We start from the raw sequence: 8656 nt of genomic DNA on the forward strand, positions 1-8656 counted from the left end.
GCAAGCACGAGCCTTGCCCCTTTCTCCCAGTCTGTCCGTGTTGCCTTCGGATCATCAATATGGATAATAGAACGAAATGTGCGGAGAAGAGGACTCACTCAAGTCAGCGAAGGAAAAGGGTGTTTTATTTGGTGACTGTGCCTGATTTGCTGAGGGGATAGCCTTCCTTTTGATGCAGGCAACCGTCGGTTACTAATAACCATGTATCATCATAAAACGGAGATTTAGACTTTAAAGAAAGGGAAACGTGTATGCTCATGTGTGTGGGAACCCCTCCCCCCCTACATTCATACAAAGGGCGACGGAAGGGGCTGTCTCTCAAGGGCAGGCTATTACTTGGACCTGCTTAGAGGCTAAGGCTTTCTCAATGGGATTATACCCCCTCCCATAACCTATCAGTTGTCTGATCAGAAATTCATAACTCAGCTCAGTCAGTGCTGCAGGCCTGCATTTAAATAGGCAAATGCCAGAGCCAGGCGCTGACATTCTCTCGTCTCTCAATCTCTCTCCATCTCTGGTCGGTCCTCCTCCTAATCTTATTGCCTCTCTTTCCCCCCCCTATCCCCCCATTTTATTTTTAAAATTCCTCCTCATACCACCATCTTATATTAGGCACGAACTAACACGATAGGAAGTTATTAGAAATAGAGGAAGGATGGTGGCCGGAGAGGCAGGCGCCGTGGGGGCGGGGTGCAGGGAAGGAGACCGGGAGAAAATGGTGAATTGCTGCTGCCACCACTGCCGCGTGTTTGTAGGGACAGCAAAACCTGGCGGCTTCCTTTCCCTTCTTTATTTTGTATCTGGAAGGAGATATTTCAGGATCTATAGCTCAGCGGGAGTCCTTACCCGACGGGAAGATGTTTGTGTACATCAAGTTTCCGTGGGTTCCATATTCTCTCCTTTTTTTCGGTGACACTGACAATGGAGAGAGTCCGTTTGCTATCAGTCTTGGGTCTTTCCCTTGAACGTCTTCCCACGGGCCGGATTCTATAGAGTTGTAACCTGCTGACATTTCAGTGTGGTCTGATAAAGCCGTAATTCAGTTTCCCTCCTTCCGTCTTTTCTCTCATCTTCTCCCACCCCAGTGCATATAAATCAGAACTATCTCGAAGCCCACGTCCTACACTGGGAGGAAAAATCTGTTTAATTGATAACACCCTACCACTACTGTCTACGGAGCTGAGACAGAATGCTGACAGCTGGAGGGCTGTTGTGTGCAGACAGATGGGTGGATGTGAATTACACTGCCTGGGCTTTGATGGCGATGAATAAAACAAACACGTAAACAAACAAACAAACAAACAAACAAACAAACCAAAAGTCACTGTGAGCCAACTGCCTATTGCTCTGGTCTCTCTCTAAATAAAGAGTTTGATAAAATTGGTCCAGCTTCAGGTCATGTCACTACCTTTCACCTTCTCGGCTCTATAAAATTTCTTTTTGTGTCTTTTAGAGACCGGGTGTTACTGTGTAGCTCAGGTTGGCCTGGACCTCACCGTGGAGCCAGTCCAGGCTGATTCTGAACATGTGGTCCTCCTGCCTCGGCCTCCCACAACTGAGATGATGGGTGTGTGCCAGCAACTCTGGAGATTCTCCGATGTTTTTTTCATTAGGCAAGAATGGGAATCCTGAATGTGGCATTTTACAAAGATGCTTGCACTGGCGGGCTTTGTTTTTTCTCCCTCACGGCTACCCGCAAAGGATCCCCTTTTGAATTTTGATTTTTTTTTATGCTTAGTTAAAAAGAAACACTAACATGTGCTTATTTATTTTAAATCTCCACCAATTTACTGGCACTTAAACTTATTCTGGAGGCTAACTCCAAAGCAATTTTATCCGAATGGGAACAGCACATGGTTACGGCAGACACCTTGTAACTTTTAATAACTACCCCAGCCTTAATAAAAAACAAAAGCACACTATAATGATGCTGTACGCTTTCTGCCTGGGGAGGGCAGCTCTTGTGCACCAGAGAGCATGCTAAGTAGACTCCTCCTAAGAGTTACCAACTGTGTGAACCCACGGCTTCTGTCGTTCATTGATTTTAGCTGGTGGCAGCTTTGATGTCTAGGAGAAAAGGCATCAGGGAAGCTAATGTAGCTTTCTGGTCAGCATAGCAGCGTTCACCGTGTGTGGCTGTTTTGGCAGGAACCTGTAGGAACCTAACTCATGAAGTATTGAATTCATTCTCTTTGGTTCAGGTAAGATGGCGAATTTCAACCCAAGTTGTTACAGGCGCAAAGACATTGCCTTCCCTGTGGGATTTGCCTTGATAAGGAAGGAGGCCCCTGTTATTATTCGTAGCCTTCTATCTACGGGGTCAGGCCTGATGAGTCCCTGGATCTCTCTTTCTTTTACAGGGGCTGACCTGTTCATTCTGATAGGTCAAGTAATAACGACAGCTTCCTTGAGGTGTACTTCATGTAAGATTTACCCATTTTAAAGACACATGCCAATGGCTTCTGGGTTCAGTCACCGAACTGAGCAAGTGCCAGGGTATGTACAGCATTCCCGTAAGAAACACCCCAGCCATTGCCACTCAGACACCCCCAAACTCCAGCTTCCTCCCCTAAGCTTCAGGCAATCAGCATTTTGCTTCCTGTAGCTCTAGACTTGGCTATTCAGGTATTATTTTTGTAAGTGTTATCATATGATTGTAGCCCCTATTTTGCTGACAGACCTTCCTAGAGTATCTACTGTGATCCTTGATATCTTTGAGAATTCGTGAAGTGAAATGTTGGGGTGAATGTTCTTTCTCATCTGAGCACCCCTTACATAAAAACATATTCTCCAGAACTGTGCTTCTACTCCAGAAGATGCACACAGGGGAGGAGCTGAGGGCTCTGCTGTCTGTTCTCTTCCTTGATGCCCTTTGGTGCTGGGAAAAACTGGGAGAGTCTTCACTGGATGCCCCAAATAACCAGTGTTCTATTACCTTTTCTTCCTTTGATAATCCTGGATGCAAAGTTAAATCAGAAATGTATTACTCGATTTCTGCAGTTGAGCTTAGATTCAAAACATCCAAAAGAAATGGAAACCTTCAGGATGGGGGAGATGGCTCTCAGTAACGTGACTGCTGTGTATGTGTAGGACTGGAGTTCCATCCCCAGAACCTGTGGGCACGAAAACTCCAACCTGGGCAGGTTGACATATGCCTGGGGAGGCTGGATCAGGCCAGTCCTTGGGGCTCAGTGGCTGGCCAGCCCTGCCTAGTGGGCCAGATCTAAAAATAATAATTGGACAGTGCCTAAGAACTAACACAAAGGTTTCCCTTTTGCCTGCACATGTGTGCACACACTATAAACACCCCCTACAAACGTGCATACCCATGTACACAAACATAAGTAAGTAAAAATGACAAAGATAGATTTATAGCTTACCTATTTCCCATTTAAACCACCTGTTCCATAGGCCCAGTGTAGGCGGAGAATTTAATGAAAACTCTTCAGAATTCATTTATTATTGTGATGATGACGACGTTGACGATGATGACGACGATGACAACAATGATGATGACAACGACGATGACGATGATGATGACGACGTGTCTAGGTGTTTTGTATGTGTGATGATTATGTACCATCCTCATGCCTGATGCCCATGGAGGCCAGAAAATGTCTAATCCCCTGGCGCTGAAGTCACAGATGCTTATAAGCTGCCATACGGGAGCTCCGAATTGAACCTGGGTCCTCTGGAAGAGCAGCCAGTACTCTTAACAACTGAACTATCTCTCAAGCCCCAGAAATCTTTTAGATTCAAGTGATGGATGATTATAGGGAGAACATCAGACAGCACTCCAGAGGTGTTGCTTATGAAAGGGCTCAATGGTTATGTTTTCTCTCTGTTCATTTCCTGCCAGCTTCCGGTTCGGTTCCTTGGCTGTAAAAGGTCAATACCGTCTACCTTACCTTAGTTAAGCTCATTCAAGCCTGCCTCCTAAGGCCCTGAATATCCTGACCAGAGAGCCGAGCATCCTGGCTCTTCCAATGAGCTTCCAGGATTCCTTCCTCTCTGGCTAGCTCAGTGGATAGGTCTTAAGGTCATTTAGCACACAAGCTCTTTTATTTCCTAATCCTGACTGGCTGCTATTCTGGGCTTCCAGTAATGCTCATGGGCAAGGAGATGCGCAGGCTGAAACCTTGTCTTTCTCTCTCTGCCTTTATCCAGAGAGGAGCCACAGCACAATTCCAGCCATCTAACTTTCAATTCACAGGGCTAGTGGCACCAAGGCAGAGAATACATAGTGTTGGGTGGTTATCGTTTGTTTTCTTCCCTCTGTTACTTCCTCCCATTTTGGTTGTTTTCTTTCGCACATATATTATTTTTTTTCTTACCCTGGGAATCTTATTTTTATTTCAAGAGCAATGGAATTTGTCAGAAAGCCAATTTTACACACACAATGAATCTTTATCTCCATATTATTATAAGCAAGAAGTATGAGGGAATACATGGGACAGAAACCACAATAAATTTATTTCTCATTTTCAGCTGTAAGCCAGGGGCCAATTCTGTTGAGAGATTGATCAAAAAGAAATACTGGGTTTGGCAGTGCTCTGTTGGGGGTGGGCGTAGGTCTGGGGTACACAGCTGGTTCCGAGACCACGCTGCTCGTATGTGCTTTGTTTTTGTCCCAGGAGTTCTAGACTTGAGGCACACCTGATTGCCCCTGGTTTAAAGCTATAGTGTTCTTGGTGACCAGGGACTTTTCTCAGTTCAAGAATATTCAAGTGTGTGGGAGGAGACAAGGACACAACTTGAAGTTGACCTAACTCTAGCAGGGTCCTCTGGCTGGCATGAAGGAGTTGCTGACTCAAATAAACCTAAGACAGAAGGTCAAGGCACATTGGGGGCTACAGAGAAGCTAGCAGAAAATTTTCAGCTTATCATATGTATTCCCTTACTCATTCATTCATTCATTCATTCATTCTCTTTCTTTCCCTCTCTCTCTTTCTCTCCCTCCCTCCCTCCTTCCTTCCCCCTCTTCCTTCCATCCCTTTGCTCTCTCCTCCTCCTCTTCTCCTACCCTCCTCTATGTCTGTCTGTCTGTCTGACTCTATGCATGTGTGTGTAACCCAAAGGACAACCGTGGGTCTCATCCTCAGGTATGCCCTCCATGCCTATCCATCTCCTTTGAGACAGTGTCTTTCACTGAGCCCAGAGCTTATCAGTTAGGGTGGAGTGAGCTCTGAGGATCTTCCTGTCTCCATCCTCAGGTACTGAGGTGGCAGACATGTTACCAGTGCCTGGCTTTTTGCACGGGGGCTGGGATTTGAACTCAGGCTCTCTTGCTTTTACAGGAAGTACTTTAGCCCAATGAATCACCTCCCTAGCCCCTCAGTTTGTTTCTTGACTCAATAATACTTTCCTCAACATGCTGAGGAGAATCTAGAGATTAACTGGAAATGTGGTTAATTTGGGGGCGGGGGTGCTTTCCGAGATCCAAGTGTTTATTTCCAGTGAATTTCTGGTACTTACATTAGCCACCTAGCTTCGGTGTGTTTATCTCTGTGTCGCATGTGAATATATGGTCAACATCGCTGTCTTCTCAGTTCCTCTCCACCGTGTTTTTTGTTTTTTGTTTTTTGTTTTTTTGTTTTTGTTTTGTTTTATTTTATTTTGTTTTTTTTTGAGACGGATTCCCTTACTGAACTTGGAGTTTAATGACTTGAGCTAGACTATCTGGCCAGCAACAACCTGGGATTTCCCCCTATCTCCCCATCTCCCAGACTTGCCAGTTGCAGGCATATACTGCTCTACCCAGCTCTGGAATCTGGACTTGGACCCTCACTCTTGAGCAGCAAGCACTTTATACCCACTGAGCCATTTCTCTGGTCCTTCCCTTGCTTTAGTTTTGATTTCTGCAGTTCACTGTGACATCCATATTGAAATCTTCATTTAACTTCATTTTCCTCCAAACTGCTCATAAAAGACACATTAGGGCACCACCCACCCCATTTCTTTAAAAAACTTGGTATGATGCAGTTAACACAGTGACTATCACAGTGACGTGTGTGTATTTGGGAAGTCCCTGGTTAATTAACACTAGCGGTTTCTAGCCGCCTTTCTCTGGTAGCGTCTGTCTTTTTCTTGTCCCCTAGTCTCCTTTTTTCCTTCCTCCTTCATAACTAGCTCATTTCCTCCCTCCTCCTCACCAACACATTTCTTTGTTTACGCATGAAAACCAGTTGGGTTTCCACCTTTCCACTGGGTTTGCTGCCCTCTTATGGGCTAAGCTTGTGGAAGGGTTGCTTCGTTAAAGATGGCGGTCTCCTTAACACAAGCATTTTTGCACGCTATTAGAAGAAAACCTACTCTGCACAGCTCCAGAAAGAACTAGGCCACCATGTAGGTAGGCAGCGGAAAATCCCGTCACTTCATTTGCTCCCATCAACCTTGGAGGATTCCCTCATGATTCCTTGAGTAGCTTGTGGCATTAAATATGGCCTTTACGGTTTTTATATCGCACCTGCACATTGACTTTTAAATCAGGGAAACTTTTCCCTTTGGATTCTTAAAGGGGGAAGTAAGGCAATTTCTCCTTCATGATTGGAAAACAGGACAAGCTACTGAGAAGTAAAACAGAAGGCACAATAGCTACAGGTGGTTCCAGAAGTGGTCCTGGGATCCTGGTAGGACATAAGGACGCATATGGATGTAATATTTATCATATGAATAATTTCTCTGGCCAGTTGTGAAGCTTTTATACCAAATAAGTGGATAGGCCTCGTGGATGATAAAACGGCGAAGAAAAGTCCAAATCCCTTTGAAACAAATGTTTTAACGGCTTAAGGCAGAAAACGAGATTTCTGTCGAGTCTGATGATAAGGGCTGTGTGCAGCAGGGGAATGGGCAATGTGTGGAGACCCCAAACCTTTCATAGAGATGTTATCAGGGCTACAGGGGCGGCTCAGCAGCTAAAGCAGAGCACTTGCCCTGGCGGAGGACCCAATCCAGTCCCCGGCACGCGTGTGATGATTCACAGAGCTCCCGAACTCCACTTCCAGGAGATACAATGCCTTCTTCTTACCTCCGTGGATGGGCGGGTACCAAGCACGAGCGTGGTGCATGTGGAGCATGCAGGCAAGCACTCATAAACACACAAAACCCATTTTAAGAAGGCAGATACTGTCTCTTAAAGAGCCGTCGTGTGGCACAGAAGGGTAGGAGCAGATGGGGTGACTTGACCATTCATTGGTAGATTGATCCCTGTTCTTCGTATTTGATTCCAGTCCTTTCCGTCTATGGTTTAGTTGAGTGGGGTTTCTGGTTAAGGAAAAGATTTGAATTTGAAAACACCAGAGTCGAATGATCTCAGGAGCCCAGATAACAGTGTTTCCATGAGCACTTCCGGTTTGGTTTCTCTAACCAGAAGTCTGCTGTTTCCCACCTGCTTTTCTGCATGGGAGGAGCTCGTTCTTCTTGGCTGGTACACCCTGGTAGGAATTACTTGCAGGTTAGCAGTTTTTCTGATGTCATCAAATATTTCCTGATGAGAACTCGCGGCCATCTCATCCCCGGCCTCTTTTCACATGAATATTTCAAATTGGCGAGAGTGTGAGATACAAGCCTTAATCTCCTGTTCAAACAGTTTGAAAGGTCTAGGCATTTAATATGTGCGCACACTTTGGAGAGGGCTCCGGCAGCGATGAAAGCTAGTTTAGTTTGGCACGCAAAAGAGCCGATGGTCTGTATGTGTGACGTGTACCTACCCTACTGTTCTGGGAGGGTGGGGAGGGTTCTTTTGGAAGGATGAGGTCAGATAATACTAAATGGGTTCTTCCAGAGAGCTTCAGGCGTCTGCTAGCACAAAACAAAGGAGTGAGATTGTCCACAATGCCTTAGAGCTCACAATGGAACAGAAAATTAGAAACGTACCATTTTTATTAACCACATCTGGTTTTCAAAACCTTGGAGAGGCGTGCCACCTCTTGGTGTGTAAACATATGTGTTTGTGAGTACTGACAGCTAATGACTGGGGCCAGGGCTGCTGTGGATAGTTCAGTGTATGGTCAGAAGAGATCCCCAAAGCAGTATATAGAATACAAGCTAACTGATAATCATGTCTTCTGTTTCCTGGACCAATGTAAAAATAGGCACATGTCACTTAACAATGAGGATCTACTGTGAGAAAAGCATGTGGAGTTTTATCCTTGTGCCTACATCCTGGAGTCCCTTACACAAACTAGGATGTCTTCTTTGTCCCTGGGCAATATAATGTTATAGTATCATTTGGAGCAGACGCTTCTCATCATTGACATAAATACTGTTGGTAATGTCTAGGTGTGTAGCTGGACTTCCAGAGAGAGAGCTGTTGAAGGAGCAATCAATCACAAGTGATCCCCAAACTTGGGAGAGGTACACACTCAGGGCTTACCCCAATACCTTTGGGTAACTACCAGAGAAAAGTTTCATGTTGCTTTTGCAGGACTCTAAGATACCCTGACCCAACCCTGTCGAGTGTATTTGTTTTAATTAAAATGCCCAGGATATATTTATGGGCATTTTGCATTTCACTGTGCATTGTTGAGGCCAAGGTTTCGTTCTGCTGACTGTGACTATGACTGCTTCCTATAAAGTCACGGACCTGTGATTTCACGGGTGATCAATCAGGACAGCTGGAGGGAAAATCATTCTGAAAGTTACCATTTTCTTCCCT

At 45.3% G+C, this 8656-nt stretch overlaps 1 long non-coding RNA gene across 1 annotated transcript; it reads right to left on the reverse strand.

The window, feature by feature from the left end:
• Positions 1–6673: 6673 nt before the first annotated feature.
• LOC134483513 (uncharacterized) lies at positions 6674–7675 on the reverse strand. The gene is made up of 2 exons (XR_010060342.1): positions 7388–7675; positions 6674–7263 (listed from the first exon to the last, which is right to left on the reverse strand). It is a non-coding gene; the product is annotated as an uncharacterized LOC134483513 (long non-coding RNA).
• Positions 7676–8656: the final 981 nt, after the last annotated feature.

Source organism: Rattus norvegicus, chromosome 19 (assembly GCF_036323735.1).
Source record: "Rattus norvegicus strain BN/NHsdMcwi chromosome 19, GRCr8, whole genome shotgun sequence".
Lineage (NCBI taxonomy): Eukaryota > Metazoa > Chordata > Mammalia > Rodentia > Muridae > Rattus > Rattus norvegicus.